This window comes from Mustela nigripes, chromosome 17, assembly GCF_022355385.1.
Source record: "Mustela nigripes isolate SB6536 chromosome 17, MUSNIG.SB6536, whole genome shotgun sequence".
NCBI classification, from domain to species: Eukaryota; Metazoa; Chordata; class Mammalia; order Carnivora; family Mustelidae; genus Mustela; species Mustela nigripes.
Genome location: NC_081573.1, coordinates 14,155,305 through 14,175,837, shown reverse-complemented (window position 1 = coordinate 14,175,837; position 20,533 = coordinate 14,155,305). Strand labels below are relative to the sequence as shown.

The 20,533-nt window shown below is 41.9% G+C and overlaps 1 long non-coding RNA gene across 2 annotated transcripts in view; it reads right to left on the bottom strand.

Annotated features, from left to right (window-relative positions):
* Positions 1-2,852: 2,852 nt before the first annotated feature.
* The window catches only part of LOC132005773 (uncharacterized), a 37,909-nt gene continuing 20,228 nt past the window's right edge, over positions 2,853-20,533 (bottom strand). Inside the window, exons 3-6 of one of the 2 annotated variants that reach the window (XR_009400910.1) lie at positions 17,516-17,594; positions 5,457-5,537; positions 4,777-4,861; positions 2,853-4,628 (exon numbers count right to left, since the gene is read on the bottom strand). This is a non-coding gene — a long non-coding RNA (uncharacterized LOC132005773). The remainder of the gene's footprint in view (positions 4,629-4,776; positions 4,862-5,456; positions 5,538-17,515; positions 17,595-20,533) is intronic. The other variant, XR_009400909.1, reaches the window with a different exon arrangement.

Here is a 20,533-nt window from a genome sequence, read left to right as displayed (position 1 = left end):
AAATAAAACCTATAAAAATTGATACAAGAAGAATTAGAAAGTCTGAATTCTCCTAGCACTATTAAAGAAATTGGACCACTATTTTAAATTTTTTCCACAAGGAAACTCCATGCCTATCGCTTCACCAGGGAATTCTAGACATTTAATTAAGAAATAATATTAGTCTTACATAAATTCTTCCAGAGAACAGAAAGAAGGAAACACTGCAACTCATTGTAAAAATCCAGCAATTTTGATACCAAACCTGATAAGGACATTTCAAAATGCATCTCATAAACATAGATGCAAAACTCCTTATCAAAATACCAATAAATCAAGAAAAAATAAAAAATATATCACAACCGGGGTGCTTAGGTGGCTCAATGGGTTAAAGCCTCTGCTTTCTGCTCAGGTCATGATCCTAGGATCCTGGGATCAAGCCCCACATCAGATTCTCTGCTCAGCCGGGAGCCTGCTTCCCTCTCTCTCTCTGCCTACCTCTCTGCCTACTTGTGATCTCTGTCTGTCAAATAAATAAATAAAATCTTTTAAAAAAAATATATCACAACCAAATGGGGTTTATTCAAGAAATGCAAAATTCTTAGCAAAGTGAGAACCGAAGAAAACCTCTTTATTCTTACAATAACATCGAAAATTTCTACAGCCAATCACAATGATGAGTTATTATAATTAATGATGAAAATGGAAAGCTTTCCCCCCTAACATCAGAATTAACTAAATATGCCCATTCTCACCATGTTGTTAGAGGTTCTACCAATGAATTTAAGGCAAGGCAAATGAATAAAAGGCATATAGATTAGATGAAAATGAATAAACTTGTTATATCTGCAGATGACAGCATGGTGCACATAGAAAATAAAATGGAATATAAAGCAATATCCTGGGCACCTGGGTGGTTCAGTGGGTTAAGCCTCTGCCTTCAGCTCAGGTCAAGATCTCAGTGTCCTGGGATCGGGTCCCACATCGGGCTCTCTGCTCGGCGGGGAGCCTGCTTCCTCCTCCTTTCACTCTCTGGCCTGCTTCTCTGCCTACTTGTGATCTCTCTCTCTATCAAATAAATAAATAAAGTCTTTTTTAAAAATTAAGCAATATACTATAATTTAGCAATGTTGCTGGACTCAAATTCAAAATACAATGCTGACTTTATTTCTATGTACTTTCTAAATACTACCAACAAAGAAACTTTACTTTTTTTTTAACAAAGAAACTTTAAAAGTGATGTCATTTAAGGGCACCTGACTGGCTCAGTCAGTTAACAGGCTGCCTTCGGCTCAGGTCATGATCTCAGGGTCCTGGGATTGGGCTCCCTGCTCATTGGTGAGTATGCTTCTCCCCCTCACTCTGTGATCTCTCTCGCTCTCACTCTTTCTCAAATAAATTAATAAAATATTTTTTTAAAAAAGACTCCTATTTGCCTGGGAATTGTAACTGCCTCAGAAAGGGAAAAAAGCAAATGTGTAAAGATATAAGCAAATTTGCCTTCTTGTGTCCTTTGATCTCCCAAGCAAGAACCCAGGAGGAACATCGTTGTTTCAGGTTGGAGTCAATCAGAGAAGTAGAACCACTGGAAGGGGAATGGAATAGGAGGGGAATGGAATAGGAGGTTTTCTTAAAATAAGGATTAGACCTCTCACCGTTGTGGGAGTCTACGGGATGCCACACAGGTCCAGGGGTGGGCCTGAGGTCGCTGTAGGTTGACAGGCCACACAGGCCATAAAAGCTGGGTGTGAAATAGGAAAGGGCGAGGACAAATTGGGACCCAAGTCGGTGCCTCACGACCTCCACCTCCTACAATGTGGGCGACATGCAGAAGCGGGCACCGAGTCCTGGGCTGCACACACACCTGGCACAGTGCTGGGAGGAGCTGAGCAAGGTCCTGGCAGGAGCTGGGGCCCCGTGCCTGCCGCTGAGTCAGCAGATGACTGACTCAGCAGCACCTGGGCCCACACTGCCCTTCAGAGCATATGGCTACTGCTTCTCTTCCAGCTTCCACATATGGCACAAACATCGCCTCCGCCAAGCCCATCCTGAAACCATTAGGGAAAGGGAGTTCTTGGAACTGGTAGAGTAGAAAACCACCATCATCTTTCTTTCAGAAGATAAATAGGGCCATGTCATTCCTCTGTTCAAAAATACCTAGTGGCTCCCTAAAAAAAGTCAAAATAGTTACACTACCTACAATACTTCATATAAGCTGGCACTTTAAATTCTTCCTGTGGCTCATTACCCAGTCTCCCCACAGCCCCTCTGGTCACCTTCCTAATCCCTAAACGCACCAATAACTGTCCTTGCTCCATCTTTCCCCTACCTATCCGCTCTACCCTCTATGTTCTTGCCAAAGGCTGTATGCATCACGTCCTCCCTCCAGTCCTTCAAGTCTCTGCTCAAATATCACACTCTCAGGAAGGATCTCCTGACCAGATTATTGAAAACTGAACCACCTACAGGGGGTGCCAGGGTGGCTCAGTCAGTTGGGCGCCCAACTCTTGGTTTCTGCTCAGGTTATGATCTCAAGGTCATGAGATCAAGCCCCACGTTGGGCTCCACGTTCAGGGGAAGTCTGCTTAAGATTCTCTCTGATGAATCTTAATCTTAATCTTAGGGGCGCCTGGGTGGCTCAGTGGGTTAAGCCTCTGCTTTCAGCTCAGGTCATGGTCTCAGGGTCCTGGGATTGAGCCCTGCATCGGGGTCTCTGCTCAGCGGGGAGCCTGCTCCCCCCCCCTGCCTGCCTCTCTGCTTACTTGTGATCTTTTTCTCTCTGTCAAATAAATAAATAAAATCTTTTAGAAAAAGAAAAGATTCTGTTTACCTCTCCCTCCCCCTCTACCCAACCCCACTCATGAGCACGTACACACTCTCTCTCCGAATAAATAAATAAATAAAATCTTAAAAAACAAAAAACAAAAAACCCCCACTAAACCTGAATCACCCAGGGCATTCCTTGTCCCCCTCCTACTCATTAGTTTTCAATAGAGCACTTAGCAGCAGCTGAAATACTATGGTATCCATTTAATATTTTCTGCCACTCGCAGTAGAATATAAACTTCATAAGGACCACTATTTCTTCCTATCAGATGTATAACTATATGTTCATATCTGAAACATTGCCTATAACAGTGCCAGACATATAGTAAAGGAGCATTGAATATTCTCATTAAAATGAATGAATAAAGGAATGAACAGAGTAGAAGTGTAGATCTATCTCCTCTATCAGATCTTTAAATGAAGCTAACTTGTTACTAAGTTCTCAGGCATATTCTCTCCACTCTCAAACTGCTCCTCCTTTTATTTCAACCCTACCTAAGTCCCTAGTACCGATATATGTTGTTGGCACCCAAATGTGTATCCACAAATCAAGCCTTCCCTCTGTCCCTGGCTCATGTATACGTGTGTGATACCTCACCAGACACATCCGTGAAGCGGATGCCTTAGAGACACAACACACGCCACGTGCTAAAAAGAATGTGCGGTATTTCGACACCCCAAGGACCCTTCCCAATTTCTCAGGATCGAGACACACCACCACAATCCCTCCAGGTGCCCATGTCTCCGGAGAACGGTGAGCCACTGTCCACAGCAGCCTTAAATAACCATTGGTAAGATGATCGCTAGGCTCAGTGCTTCCTTCTTTCTTTTTTTTTCCCCCCAAAGATTTTATTTATTTATTTATTTATTTGACAGACAAAGATCACAAGTAGGCAGAGAGGCAAGCAGAGAGGGGGTGGACGTGGACGCAGTCTCCCCAGTGAGCAGAGAGCCCTATGTAGGGCTCAATCTCACGACTGAGATTGAGCCGAAGGCAGAGGCTCAACCCACTGAGCCACCCAGGCGCCCCTGCTTCCTTCTTTCTGAGGAAGTTTTTCTCAAGTCCATGTGCTGCTCCCTCTCATGTTCATTTTCATCATCTTTATCAGAAGAATTGTCCTCTCTCACCTGGTGGACCTCAACAGTCTCCCGTATCTGCCTCCCAAAGCCACTGTTGCTCAACTCAATAAACCATGCTCAGAATGGGTATGCAAATTAGACGTTTTCTTTTAATGCCTCCTTTCTCCTAGACAAAAATCCTTAAATTGTCTGAAACGACTGTTGAGAGTCATGATACAAATTCTTCACCTAATCTGTAAGACCTAGCTAATTGTCATCCATACTTCGATCATGCCGAAGTCCCTTGCTCTTGGCATACGAGGTACATGGGGTTTCCTTCAGTTCTTTGTATGTTTTCTGTTCCTTCCTGCAAATGGTGTCCAGACACGCTTTTCTGTTTACCTAAAACACCCACTAAGGCTGGCAAACTTCCTCCAAAATTCTCAGGGAGCAGCCTAAGCAAAGGGAAGCTTTCCACAGTCCTAAAACATGCTGTCCTGAGTTACTCAGTGCACCAATCCGCGCGACTGCAATTCTATCATTATTTGTCTGACGTCTGGATTCCCCACCGACTTCATTGGAGCAAATACCCTTGCTGTTCACCACTGTGTCTAACACAGGTCAGTGGTGCCGAGAATACACTTCACATACTTGACAGTAGGAGATCCATGGGTGAATGAATGTTCTAGAAGACTGTCAGTAGTTGGCTGAATTCTACAACTTCCTCAAGCAGGAACAGCAGAAGCTGGAGATATGAGGGTCCCCTTTTAAGAGCAAAAAGGGACTGAGGGTTGGAAAACAAGATGCTAGAAGCACACTGGTGTTCACAAGCCACAATGGGTGGTTTTCAAAAAGATAAGCATGCATTTCAAAACCAGAAGAGAGAGAATGAAATATAGAAAAACTGCTCACAAGTCTTAGGATAGTTTTCATGGCTCTGGTCTCTGGGGATATTTGGGAGGATTGTCTAGTGCTGAGAATGTGTTGCTGTTGGTGCCTGTGAAGGAAAAATATCATGTACCCACTGGCCCATATCATGAATCCCAAGCAAGTAACATCAACAGAGGTGAAAATAATTAAATGTGTTGATTCTGTAATTGCATTAATCAACCAATTAGGGCAATACCCCAGATTTTATTTCACACTGATATTTCTGCTAGTATTTGATCCAGTTTCTTTCATGGGAGCAATGATATTTATCAGCCAATGAAACATCCAACTTGGGACATATGGTGAATTAATGTGCTTTGGGGATTTGAATTTGAGTTCTGCCCATCTATAGTTTGTAGGGTCAATACTCGAGGCCCGAAACCACCCAAAAGACAGGTGATGCTAAGAGAATTTCCCTAGGCAACTCTGAAAATAAAAGATAAGTTTATGTATGACATCATATAGGAAATAATTCAACCCAAAGGTTACCATTGTCAAAGGGATTCCTCCACAAAGAAGGATCAAAGTATTGGCTAAAGCAAGATGGTTGATTATTTGCATTAATGGTCTCAATCTAGGTCTCCTAAAAAGAGAGTAGACATGACAACAGAGTAAAGCATTATCCACAATCCTTATTCCAGTTTGAGCAAGGATGACCATACCTATTGTCAAGTTAGCAAAAATCATTGCTTCGGAGACTGAAGGTCATGACTGAGGTATGATTTTGCTCGGGTCCGTAGCACCTGGCGAGAAACAGAAAGAACACATGAGTGTCTTCAAGTCAAGTGAACTACAGTTCTCACCATAATTTCTTTAAAAACTCCTTTCTGGGAAACCTATCCTCTTGTCATGCACAAAAATCCTAAGCCTGAAGTTTTCTTTTCTCCTCATCACCTACTATATCTCTTGTGGTACTTAAAACAACTGAAATGATCTTATTGGATAACCTTATTTCTATCAAAGGAAGACCATTTCCTCCAAAAGAACTATGAAAGCCACGAAAGCAGGGGTCTTGTCTCCATGTTTTCAGTCCATATCCAGAGTCTAGAACACTCTGTTACTAGTAGGCAGTCAATTAATATCTATTACATGAATAAACAAATATGAATAGAGTCATTATTTTCACGCCAAAAGTCATTTCAATATGTTCTTTACATTGACAGGTTTCTTAACACAGAATGCATATCCTCCACTTAATTGTTAAAAATAGTGCATTAAGGGGCGCCTGGGTGACTCAGTTAAGCATCTGTCTTCAGCTGAGGTCATGATCACAGGGTCCTAGGACTGAGCCCCCATCAGGCTCCCTGCTCTGTGAGGAGTCTGCTTCCCCCTCTCCCTCTGCCTGCTGCTATCCCTGCTTGTGCGTTCTTTCTCTCTCTCTCTCTCTCTGTCAAACAAATAAATAAAATCTGTTAAAAATAATGCTTTAAGCTCACTAATTGTGTTACTTGAAACTGCATGTTCTTGTTTGATTTGAGCATTTGCTTGGTTTTGTTTATATAAAAGCCTAATCTATCTGAGAGATAGGTATTCAGGTAGCTTATGTTGCACTGGATCCTATCAAATACCCGCTGTCAAATGTTATGTTTCTATAAACCAATGTAATTTTTTGTCAGGGAGAGAGAGCACGCACAGGCAGGGGAGCAACAGGCGAAGTAGAAGCAGGCTTCCCACTGAGCAAGGAGCCCGATGTGGGACTTGATCCCAGGACCCTGGGATCATGACTTGAGGTGAAGGCAGACACTTACCTGAGCCACCAGGTGTCCCCCTAAGTAATTTTTTAATACAACTCTGAATCAAGGACCTAAACTGGATGAGCAGTATATCTTAACAATAATACAACATTAAGGAAGATATATTCCGAGACTACCCACGATTAATATGACAATGAATATTAGAAACAATCTCATTTCAAGGGGGGAAAATGACTAACGTGAACTCATGCACATAATTCATTATTTTTCTGACTTGGTCAACAAAATGGCAGGAAAAAGTTATTTCTCTTTGAAAATTAGATCATTTTTATGTGTAACATTTGAAGAACATGCTGAAATATTTTAGAAGTAATAAGATAGTAATTTGCTCAAATGTTACACAAGTATGCAAAAATTTTAAATATAGGGGCACCTGAGTAGCTCAGTCATTAAGCCCCTGCCTTCAGCTCAGGTCATGATCCCAGGACCCTGGGATCGAGCCCCTCATCAGGCTCCCTGCTCAGCAGGAAGCCTGCTTCTCCCTCTCCCACTCCCCCTGCTTGTGTTTCCTCTCTCACTGTTGTCTCTCTCTGTCAAGAAAATAAATAAAATCTTTTTTAAAATTTAAGATTTTATGAATAAACACTTTTCAAATCTTGGAACCAAACTAGATCAGTAATGTGCTGGAAATATAAAAGTAAAAAAAATAAATAAATAGCATTTAAAAAATCTTGAATGAGTGGAATTCATCGCATGTTCCTGGATGGGAAGATATAATGCCTCAAGATTTGAAACTTCCTCAAAGGTATAGATTCAACTCTTGAAACTTCTTCAAATGTGTAGATTCAGTTCAATGTCAGTCAAAATAGCAAGACAGCTTTGGGGAGAATTGGGAAATTAATCTCGAAATTTAGCTATAATTGTACAAGAAAATCCAAGTCATTTTCCCCAATACTTTATTACCAAAATTTTCAAACATACAGAAACTGATTCATTTTTTAAAAATAATAATAACAATGGATTGCTTACCTGATTTCCTAGAACTTATTACAGCAATTAAAGTGTGGGTACAATTGAAAACCAGTCAAGGGGCACCTGGGTGGCTCAGTGGTTTAGGCTGCTGCCTTTGGCTCGGGTCATGATCTCAGGGTCCTGGGATCGAGCCCCGCATCAGGCTCCCTGCTCCGCAGGAAGCCTGCTTCCCTCTCTCTCTCTCTCTCTGCCTACCTCTCTGCCTGCTTGTGATCTCTGTCTGTCAAATAAATAAATAAAATCTTTAAAAAAAGAAAACCAGTCAAATATATCAATGGGTCAGGATGAAGTGTCCAGAAAAAATTATAAATATGTAATTGTTATGTAATATTAAAAATTATAAATAAATAGAATTATTTATAATTATATAGTATGTCTATTATCTATAGATTATAATTATTGGTATAATTATCAACTATACTATTAATATAATTATTAACTAGAATAATTCTATTATCTATAGAATCTATAATTCTATAATAAATAAAATTATTAAAAATTATAAATAAATATAAAATTCAACAAATTAGAAAACAGCCATTTGGTATGAGGGAGCAGAATAATTGGTGAATGATTTGGAAAGTATAAAGTTACATTGTCAAATCAAATATTAACAGACAAATAAATTTCAGGGAAAATGAAAGAGCAGGAACCAGACACATACACGCAGATAGAAATAGCAGCAGAGGGGCGCCTGGGTGGCTCAGTGGATTAAGCTGCTGCCTTCAGCTCAGGTCGTGATTTCAGGATTCTGGGATCGAGTCCCGAATCTGGCTCTCTGCTCAGCGGGGAGCCTGCTTCCTCCTCTCTCTCTGCCTGCCTCTCTGCCTACTTGTGATCTCTATCTGTCAAATAAATAAATAAAATCTTAAAAAAAAAAAAAAAGAAATAGCAGCAGAGGTGCTGCTGACCAAGGGAATACGGCGGCTGATGATGAATTCTGTATAGGCTCTGTGCTTGAGCAAAAAAGTGTGAAAATGGCTTCCTAAAGTCCATGTCCCCCAAGGTTCAGTGAGATTGCACCAAATCCTTAAGCCCCTGTGAGCACTGACCCTGTGCTAGCCATGGTACTGATTGGTCATATTTGCTTTCAGGATCTTTATGTCCCTGGAACAGAGAGCAGAAAGAAGGATCCACATCAGATGTCTGATTGTAAGAACAATATACCACGTCTCAGAATTTTGGTTTTGGTTCCAAGTATGCTATTGGAAATGAGAACCCAGCTGTGAGATAGTCACGGGTAAGCATGCCTTCTTCCGTAATTGGGTCTGGCATGTGTTCCAAGGCGTATTATTTTGTTAAAAGATCAGAACCTACAATAAGATATAATTTTTTGGTGTACCAATCTAATTAAGATGCAGACAATGTTTTTAAATTTTTCATGCTGTGCACACGTAGCACTCTCCCATATAAATAAATTACCCAAATTCAGTCTCATCCGGATAAGGTCCAGTGGAAGATGTTAATATTTATTTAAGACATTCTAATATTTATTTAAGACATTCTATGTTATGCATCAGGCCTCTAACTTTCCCTATTATATATTTAATTCATTTTGATTCCACACTTAAGGAATCTCAGACTAAGGTTTAATCAAAGAACAGAGGTAAAAATTGGGGCAGAACTAATGCAGAGAAAGAATCAAGGAGACACTGTAGGCAAGTGGGCAAGGGGAAGAGAATCTCCAAGTGATTAGAGAACATCCTTTCCCAGTAAGGCAGGCTCTACACGTATTCTTGTGTGTACTTGTGAAAAGGCAGTATTGTCCAGATACTGTGCAGATTCCCATCTCTGAATATCCACCCCTCTTTTCTCCCAGTTTCTAAATCTGAACTAAAACTCCACTCACCTGAGCAACCTTTGTTAGAAGACGGTAAACCCAAAGTTTACCAGATTTGTCATGGGAGGGAAAAGCTGAACCCTCAGTTACAGGCTTGGTTTTACTGACCTAATCTCTTTAGAGCTGTGATTATTATGTTATTTCTAGCATCAATGACAGTGTCTCCAAGAAAAATCTCTAAACATTTTTTTCTCAGCATCCTAATTACCCAAATTAATTATCAGTGTTTCAAGAGAATATCGCAAGATGCTATCAGAGGGAGCAGGAAGAAAACATTTTTCTGTATTCCCTACCGGGATGAGGTCAAATAATTGTGAGGTCATTAAACAGTGAGGGCTTAGAGAATAACATAGGACTCTGCCTTATCTTTGGAAAATCTCTCACAGGCCTGAATGACTTCCACCTATCAAAGGTTTGGTAGGGAAAACAAGAGGCCTTCCAAGGAAGGAGAGTGCAGGATATTTGAACAAGACAGAAGAGGGGCACCTGGCTGGCTTGGTTGGAAGAGTGTGTGACTCTTGATCTTAGGGTTGTGAGTTTGAGCCCCACCTTGGGTGTAGAGATTAGTTAAAATAAATACATGAAAATTTTAAAAACTAAATAAACCCCTGGGGATAAAAATATATGTTTATAAAAAATAAAAAATTAAAAAAAAAACTAAATAAACAAGGCAGTAGGTATTGACAGAGACCCATTTTAAAAGACAAAACAGGGATGCCTGGGTGGCTCAGTGGGTTAAGCCTCTGCCATGCTCAGGTCATGATCCCAGAGTCCTGGAATCAAGCCCCGCATCGGGAACTCTTCTTAGCAGGGAGCCTGCTTCCCCCTCGCTCTCTCTCTCTGTGCTGCTCTGTCTACTTGTGATCCCTCTCTCTCTTTGTCAAATAAATAAATAAAATATTTAAAAAAAAAAAGATAAAATAAGTGCAATGGGGCTGTGTGACAGAAGGCCAATTTACTATGCACTCAGTGTATGGGAGTGAGGCAATGGAGGGGAGTACAGATCACTCCACCAATAAAGGTAACTGTGAGAGAGTCACCAGAACTTCATGGGGAAGAGAGAGAGTTTAAATACTGATGGGTAAGAGCTGGTAGATTGGATTTGTTGGATTACAGTAAAGAGACATATTTAATATTAATTAAATCAAAGCCCATTACTAAGTAAGAAGAAGGAGGAGAAGAAACACTGGACCAGTGCATTAGCAAAAAAATTAATCTTAGGGTTTTTTTTTTTTTGTTTTAAGATTTTATTTATTGGGACACCTGGGTGGCTCAGTTGGTTAAGTGGCTGCCTTCGGCTCAGGTCATGATCCCAGCGTCCTGGGATCGAGTCCCACATTGGGCTCCTTGCTCGGCAGGGAGCCTGCTTCTCCCTCTGCCTCTGTCTGCCTGTGCTCACTCGCTCGCTCTCCCTCTATGCCTGACAAATAAATAAATAAAATCTTTATAAAAAAAAAGATTTTATTTATTTATTTAACAGAGAGATACACAGTGAGAGAGGGAACACAAGCAGGGGGAGTGGGAGAGGGAGAAGTAAGCTTCCCACTGAGCAGGGAGCCTGATGCGGGGCCCAATTCCAGGACCCTGGGATCATGATCTGAGCTGAAGGCAGACACTTAACACTGAGCCACCCAGGCGCCCCTAATCTTAGTTTTAAAAAGGAATTCATGGGGAGCCTGGGTGGCTCAGTGGGTTAAAGCCTCTGCCTTCGGCTCAGGTCATGATCCCGGGGTCCTGGGATCGAGCCCCGCATGGGGCTCTCTGCTCTGCGGGGAGCCTGCTAACTCCTCTCTCTCTCTCTGCCTGCCTCTCTGCCTACTTGTGATCTCTGTCTGTCAAATAAATAAATAAAATTAAAAAAAAAAAGGAATTCATCACTTAACATAAGTGTAGGAAAAAAGAATGGGCATGGGGCCCCTGGCTAGCTCAGTCAGGGGGGCATTTGAGTCTTGATCTCGGGGTCATGAGTTCAAGCCCCAGCGGAGTATAGAGATTAGTTAAATAAATAAAACTTAAAAAAAATGTGTCTAAAGTGAGGATCATTCTGAATTGTGGAAGGAAACACAGGGATTTCTCAACAGATCACTTCAACCTCTCTATGATGTAGGAGACAAGCATATTTTAAAAGGGAGGAAGAAGCATAAAGATCTGAGGATGGCTGAGAATATTTGAAAGCCCAGCAGCAGATAATGATAGAAAGAGTTGAAAGATGAAACAGAAGGGATCTGCTGGGCAGAATCACAGGAGGAATTCAGGCTATTTCCAATGAAACATTTATGCTGACACCAGTCTACCAAGTTGTGTATTCAGCTGTACAAAATTGCCATAGTTGTAGACACGGGGGAAAATGGACACTAGATTCAATTAATGCTGAGGTTTTTCTAGGTCAGGGTGATGAAATAAGAAAAGAATTAAGGATACTGGGATCAACAAAAGACTGACCAGTAAATTACAGAGAGAAAAAAAGAAATATTGGGATGAATTGATATGACAGAAAAAAGAGTATGTGGGGAGCCCAGGTGGCTCAGTCAGTTAAGCATCTGCCTTCAGCTCAGGTCATGATCCCAGGACCCTGGGATTGAGCCCCACCTTGGGCTCCCTGCTTGGCAGGGATTCTGTTTGCCCCTCTTCCTCTCCTCCCTCCCTCACTCATGCCCTCTCTCACTCTCCCTCAAATAAATAAAATCTTTAAAAAAAAAAAAAAAAGAAAGCAAACTAAGAATATGTATGTAATAGGCTCCAGAGGCGATAAGAGAGAATAGGGAGCTATGCAGAAAAAGGGCCCCAGAAATCTGCATGGGATTCCACCAGAGTCTTTGCTGAATACTAAATTGTACGTGCATAGGGTGAAACTCCATAAGGTCACACATACAAAAGATAGGTATCTATGAACTAAACACTTCCCAGATCTCATTCAAAGCTGGAAGGTGTTCAAGTTATGACCAGCCCAAAAGGAGAGATGAATGGAAAAGAAGATGTGGGATCTATACACAATAGAATATTATGCAGCCATCAAAAAACTTGAAATCTTGCCATCTCAACGACATGCATGGAAGTAGAGGCTATATGCTAAGTGAAATAAGTCAATCAGAGAAAGACAATTATCATATGATCTCACTGATATGAGGAATTTGAGAAACAAGGCAGAGGATCACAGGGGAAGGGAGGGAGAAATGAAACAAGGCAAAACCAGAGAGGGAGACAAACCATAAGAGATTCAAAATCTCAGGAAGCAAACTGAGGGTTGTTAGGGGTAGAGGGAAGGATGGGGTGGCTGGATGATGAACACTGGGGAGGGTATGCACTATGGTAAGTGCTGTAAATTGTGTAAGACTGATGAATCACAGACCTGTACCCTTGAAACAAATAATACATTATACATTAATGAAAAAAAAAGATAAGATAAAAAAGAAGAGGAGGGGCACCTGGGTGGCTCAGAGGGTTAAAGCCTCTGCCTTTGGCTCAGGTCATGATCTCAGGGTCAGCTTGGCAGAGAGCCTGCTTCCTCCCTCTCTCTCTGCCTGCCTCTCTGCCTAAAATCAAAAAAAAAAAAAAAAAAAAAGAAGAAGAAGAGGAACAAAAATAAGAAACGTTAATGATCTCTAATCAGAATTTACACAGACCCTAAGAGAATTGAATTATATTTTTACAGAGCTGAAAGGGGGAAAAACTGTCAACCTAGACTTTTACACCCCAAAAAAATATCTCTCTCAAAGGAATTTAAAGACTTTCCAAATAATAAATAAAAACAAAGACTTTCTCTGATGAACAAAAACAGAATTTCTCACCAAAAGACATTTACTGGAAGAAAAGTTAAAGGAAGTTCTTCGAATGGAATAAAAATGATAGCAGATGGAAACCTAGATTTACACAAATAAATAATGTGTGCTGCAAATGGGAAATGCATAGGTAATATCAAAGGGGTTTTTCTCATCTTCGATTTCTTTTTTATTTTTTTAAAAATTTTTAAAAAGATTTTATTTATTTATTTGACAGCTAGAGATCACAAGTAGGCAGAGAGGCAGGCAGAGGCGGGCGGGAGGGAGCAGGCTCCCTGCTGAGCAGAGAGCCCAATGTGGGGCTTGATCCCAGGACCCTGAGATCATGACCTGAGCCAAAGGTAGAGGCTTTAACCCACTGAGCCACCCAGGCGTTCTTCAGCATTGATTTCTTAAAATATTATTTTTATTTTATTTTTTAAAAGACTTTATTTATTTAGTTAGTTAGTTGAGAGAGAGAGCACAGAGGGAGAAAGGGAGTGAGAGGAGAAGCAGACTCCCCGGTACGTGAAGTGGCCCACCATTACTTGATGGTAGACTGGTAAGTTGTCCACTGTAAACCCTAGAGCAACAACAATAAAATAAGATATACAGCTAATAAACCAATAACAGAGATCACAATGCTAAAAACAAACAAACCAAAAATACCTTCAATTAACCCAAAAAGGAAAAAAGGAGAAAAAATAAGTGACAGAGGGTAAAAGTGAAAGAAGATATCAAAAAAGGTATATTTAAGTTCAATGATATGAATAATCACATTATAAATGGTAAAAAATACTTCAACTAAAAGGCAGAGAATAGCAGGCTGGATAAAAAGGCAAGACCCAGGGCATCTGGGTAGCTCAGTGGGTTAAGCCTCTGCCTTTGGCTCAGGTCATGATCTCAGGGTCCTGGGATCGAGCCCCGCTCCGGGCTCTCTGCTCAGCAGGGAGACTGCTTTCCCCTCTCTCTCTGCCTGTCTCTCTGCTTATTTGTGATCTCTGTCTGTCAAATAAATAAACTCTTCAAAAAAAAAAAAAAAAAAAAAAAGGCAAGACCCAGGGCACTGGCTGGCTCAGTAAGAGAGGCATGCAACTCTTGATCTTGGGGTCATGAGTTTGAGACCACATGAGGTATAGAGATTTCTTAAATAAATAAAATTGAAAAAAAATGCAAGAACCGACCATTAGCTGTGCATAAGAAATTCATTCTAAAAATTCATATAAAGACTTATAGAACAATTCATCATCCATATGCAAAAAAGTGAGAGAGAGAAACTGGACCCATACCTTACATCACACACAAAAATTAACTCAGATTTGATCATAGAACTAAATATGAAAGTTAAAACTATAATATACCAGAAGAAAATATATATTTCTCTGAAGTAGGTGCAGAATTCTTAAACAGAACACAAAAATACAAATCATAAAAGAAAAAACTGGACTTCATCAAAATTAAAGGCTTTTGATCTTCAAAATTTGCAGTTAAGAACATAAAAAGGCAAACCATGGGGCACCTGGGTGGCTCAGAGGGTTAAAGCCTCTGCCTTCAGCTCAGGTCATGATCTCAAGGTCCTGGGATCGAGCCCTGCATCAGGCTCTCTGCTCAGCAGGGAGCCTGCTTTCCTTCCTCTCTCTCTGCCTGCCTCTCTGTCTACTTGTGATCTCTGTCTCTCAAATAAATAAATAAAATCTTTAAAAAAAAATAGACAAACCATGGCAGGGAAGGAAGCATTTACAGCCCTATATCTAACTCATATCTAGAATTTATAAATGACTCTTGAAATCTGTAAGAAGAATACAAACAATTCCATTTTAAAATGAGCAAGATATCAGCCACTTCCCAAAGAAGAAATATAAAAGGTCAATGTGCCCTTGAAAAAATGTTCGACATGGGGTGCTTGGGTGGCTCAGTCATTAAGCATCTGCCTTTGGCTCAGGTCATGATCCCAGGGTCCTGGGATGGAGCCCCATGTTGGGCTCTCTGCTCAGTGGGGAGTCTGCTTCTCCATCTCCCTCTGTTGCTCCCCCCACCCCACTTGTGTTCTCTCTCTCTCTTTCCAATAAATGAATAAAGATCTTTTAAAAAATAATTATTTTTTTTTAAAAAGGCCTAACCATCTGGGTAGGATGAATAACAGCCCCCAAAGAGGTCTTTGTCCTGATCCTCAGAACCTGGGACTATGTCCTTGTATGCAGCCATAGGGATTGTTTCGGTGGTCCAAGGTCATCACAAGGATCCTCACAAAAGGAGGCAGGAGGATCAGAGTTCAACAGAGAAGATGGAAGGATGGAAAGCAGAAGTTAGTGAGGAAGAAGCCACATGGCTGGCTGTGAAAATGGAGGAAGGGGCCAAGACATGTAGGCGGCCTTTGGAAGCCAGAGGGCAAGGAACTGGGATCTCCACTGGAGCTTCCAGAAGGAATCAGTCCACCTTGATGTTATCCCAGTAAGACTTCTGACCTTCAAAACTATAAAATAATAAACTCATGTTCTTTTTACATGAGCTTGTGACAATTTGCTACAGCAGCAAGAGGAAACTAATACAGTCTCTTCAAAGGGAGGTGTTAATTTGCCTCCCGTCCCAGACCCACAGAGCTCAGGAGGCTCACAAGAGAGAAGAAATGTTTGGTGCCTGGGTAGACACAAAAGAAAAGTAGAATGCCCACCACCCATGTTAAGGGGGACTCTTGTGCATCCTCTAACATCTGAATATCTCCTTAAAATGCATTCACATAACCAATAGTATCATTAAAATTAAAAAAGAAACAAACTCACCTAAGGTAGTGATAAGTGTTGTATAAATTCACTCTTGCATTCATTTAAAAATATTTATTGAGCCCCTGCTCTTTTCGGGCACTGTTCTAACACTGGGGTTTCGGCAAGAACACGGTGGGATGGGTTGAACGCCTGGGTGGCTCAGTTGGTTAAGCGGCTGCTTTCAGCTCAGGTCATGATCCCAGCGTCCTGGGATCGAGTCCCACATCGGGCTCCTTGCTCAGCAAGGAGCCTGCTTCTCTCTCTGTCTCTTCCTGCCACTCTGTTTGCATGTGCTCTCTCTCTCTCTCTCTCTGAGAAATAAATAAATTTAAAAAAAAAGAACACGGGGGGAGGGGGGGATTTGCTGCCCTTGCATATCTTCTGCAGTCTGCTAGCGAGATAGATTATGAACAAAATGATGAGTAAATTACATCAGGTGGGGATTAATGGCATGGAGGATCATATGCCAAGAAGGCAAGTGGTACCACAGTAGGAGCTGCAAGCTTAAAGGGGTGGCCAGAGACACCTAAACTCAGAAGGCAACTTCTGAGCAGAGGCCTGAAGGACGGGAGAGAGGGAGCCATGGGGACCCTAGGGGAAGGCAATTCCAGATAGAGAGGAGTGAGCAAGGAGGGGAAGAGAAGATGAAGTCAGGGTTGATGGGGCCCAGGATGGGGGTGGGGGGCAACCTTGCCAGGCTTTACAGGCCTTTGAGGGGAATCTGGATTTTACTCGTCGTGAAGCCACTGACAGTAATAAGCAGAGAAAGGACGTGATCAAGTTTGCATTTCAACAAGAGAATAATTTAGCCAAGCGGGGTCGTTAGAGAGCAAATGTAAAACCCCAGGGGAGAAATGGTGTGTGTCTTGGTCCAGCGTGTTCGCATTTGGGATGTTTCACAAATTAAATCAATGGGATTTGCAGATCAGACGGCCACATAATGGAATAAAGAGGGGAGTCGGTCAAAGACTCTGGCCTGAGCACTGGGACTGGTGGAGTCGCTGGCAACTGAGAAGCCTGCAGGCTGAGCAGGTTTGAGAGAAAAGATCAAGAGCTTGATTTTGGATGAGTCATCGCAAATCCAAGGGCAGAATTCAGGGGATAAGTCTGCACCAGAGACAGAAATCTGGGACTAGTGTTGGAGGCAGAGACAGCCTGCCTAGATCCCCCTTTGAGGTAGGACTTGCCACTCCAGCCACTGGGAATTCTGACAGCTCCATCAGGCTGGGCCCTGAGTGCCCATGGGTGCACAGAAAGGCTCACAGATGGCTGTCTCCATGGGGTAACTGAGGGAATCGGGGATAGAAGACCCAGGAACTTGAGCCACATAGGGGACAACTCTAGTAGGCTCTGAGTCAAACAACAGAAGACTAATAGTTTATCCACACTCCAGAGCTCCTTGTGGAATCAGTCAAGTCCAACCTTGGGCCTGGATCACAGTTCAGATTCTCCATCCACCCAGCGCTATTCCTCCTACCCCCCTCCCACAGGTGTCAATCCCTAATAGAGAGATTACACTTCACACAGCATCTCAGTGCCCACTTCCAGAGGGCTCCACGGCCAAGAGGACTCATCAGCATACAGGTGGCACATAAAACCCAGAAGTTGCACTTAAAAAATATAGAGACCACATACACAGCCTCTAAAGTATTTCAGGCATTCTTCCCAAGACATCGACTCCTTTGTATCTGTACTGGGAGCCTGACATCCGAACCTAGAGAAACGAAATAAAAATAACAAATATAAGCATTTCCTAAAGGCCACAACGGGAAAGATTGATGATGTCTGACCTCATTAGAATTCAGTATTCAGAAAGAGTCTGACAAAGGGGTGCATGGGGGGCTCAGTCTGTTGAGTGTCTGCCTTCAGCTTGGGTTGTGATCATGGAGTCCTGGGATCAAGTCCCCCCACGCTGGGCTCCCTGCTCAGCGGGGAGTCTGCTTTTCCCTCTCCCTCCGCCCTTCCACCCACTTGTGCTCTCTCTGTCTCTCTTAAATGAATAAATTTAAAAAAAAAATCCTTTAAAAAAAGGAAAAGAAAAGAAAGATTCTGACTAAAGCCCCAATAGCATGACATTTCATATCCTGATGACCATCAAAAATTACAAAGTCAATAGCAGGTGTTAATCCACAGAATAGAACAAATATCTGTGAGTCCATACTGATCTAAGGAAAGGATCTGGTAAACAGGTAAATGGGGGAAAGGGCTCTTTCTCTCAACAGAATTCAAGTTCATAAATGTAGAAGGAAAAAATGACACAAAAAATCTCTATTAGGCACATAACTGGATAATAACTGTTGCAGACAAGACCCACTGATAGGTGTTAAAATTAGTAGGCAAAAGTTTGAGGGAACCAGACTTGTACAGTCTCAAAGTATCTCCCTTAACATACTTATTAATTACAAAGGGAAAAACCATACCTTTATAGTGGAAAGCACAGCAGACAGCACTATAACCAAGTCAAAGTCAACATCGCCCCTAACAGGACACACGGACATTAGGAAGCCCCGGATATAATCCAGATATGATGCACTGAGAAGGACTAAACATCATTCCCATGGTATTCTTGGCAAAAACGCCTAATTCAGTCCAACTGTGAAAAATAGCAAACCCAACTTGAGGGACATTCTATAAAACAGCTGTATTCTTCAAAAGCGTCAAGGTCATGAAAGGCAAGGAAATACAGAGGAACCGCCAGGGAGATGTGACAAAAAAGGGTTCGATCCTAGAACAAAAAAGGACATCAGTGGAAAGATTATTAAAACCCAAACCAGGTGGGTAGTTTAGTTAACAATATGGGAGCCGATGCTAATCTCCTGGTTTTGATCCTTGTACTGTAATGTCAACGTCGGGTGAGGAGACACAGCAGAATTCCCTGTATTATCTGCAACTTTCCTCCAGATCTAAAATTATCTAGCATTGTAGCTTTGCCTCCCTCTCTCAGGGTCCACCGGCTTTGGGGGGCCAGATGCACAGTATGGAGAAAGCCATGTGCTGAAGAAGGGAGACCTACCAGCAACCAGCACAGTCTTCCCCAAGTGTGAAGGCTCCATCTTAGAAGGGGATCCCCTAGTCTCAGTCAAGCCTTCTTATGACTTGCAGCCCTATAAAATGTCTTCACTGTCAGATCTTCAAGCCAGAACCATTCATCGAAGCCTCCCCTGTACCTGATCCACAGAAAGTGTGTGTGATTATAAATGTTTATTGCTTTCAGTGACTTTTTAAGAGAAAATATTGCTGTTGTGAACAGTGGCCACCAGGTGGCGCTAGGACTCCAAGCATGGAAACAGAGCTGCCGCCAACATTCCAAACAGGTCAATTGCCCCGGAGTTAGTTTACAAATGTATCACAATCCTAATAAAAATGTCATCAGGGTTTCTCCTTAGACACAAACAACCTGATTATGAGGTTCATTTGGGAGTACAGCATGCAAAGATAGGAGGAAAAACTGAAAAAGAGGAAGGAGGAGAAGGAAAAACCCAGGGAGTAGCTCTACAAGATATTAAAACCAATATAAAACGTATTATTGGCGTGTGAATAAGCATACAGATCAAAGGAAAATTATAAAATCCAGAAATAGAACCAATTGCGTATGCTTATAATACTATAATAGTTTTTAATTCAGGAAGGGACTTCAGGGAAGTTTTTTAACTTACTAGTGTGGGAGCAACTACACAACCAAGAGAAAAAGCTGAGATCCACTCCTCGCCCTGGATATCACGTTAAATTCAAAGTGCATCAAAGATCTAAGTGAAAAAATACAACCCTCAAATAATACAAGAAAACACTGCGGAGTCTCCCAACCTTGCAGGAGCTGGGTAAATTTTCCAAACTATTCATCAGAATTTCCAAAAATTTGACAACAGAAGCAAGAAAGGAGAATCTTGTTAAATGGCCGAACAAAATGAAACCTTTCCCAACTTCAAATCGTAAACCCATCCTACATGAGCTAAAGAGTACAGGGGACAAAACGAGAAAAAATACTTACAACTTGTATCGCAAAGAGTTCATATCCCTAAAATACAAAAAAGGCATCTAAAAATTGAGGGGGGGGGGCGCGCCTGGGTGGCTCAGTCATTAAGTGTCTGCTTTCAGCTCAGGTCCTGATCCCAGGGTCCTGGGATCAAGCCCCGCATCAGGCTCCCTGCTCAGCAGGAAGCCTGCTTCTCCCTCTCCCACTCCTCTGCTGTATTCCCTCTCTTGCTGTGTCTCTCTCTGTTAGATAAATTTAAAAAAAAAAATGGAAGGGAGGGGGCACCTGGGTGGCTCAGTCCATTAAGTGTCTGCCTTCAGATCAGGTCATGACTCCCGGGTCCTGAGAAAGAGCCCCACTTTGGGCTCCGTGCTCAGCAAGAAGCTTGCTTCTCCTTCTTTCCACCCAGCTCCTGCTCTCTCTCGCTATGACTCTCAAATAAATAAATAGAATTGTTTAAAAAAAAAAAAAAAAGAGGGGGGGAAACCCAGAAAACTTTTGTAAATGGGTAGGATATATGAATAGAAAGCTCACCATGTAAGGAAATGCCAATGTCCCCTACAGATATAAAAATATGGTCTACCTCACTCATAAATTTTTAAAACCACAAATTAAAAACTGCACTGAGGGGCACCTCGCTGGCTCAGTCAGTGGAGCATGGGACTCTTGATTTCAGGTTC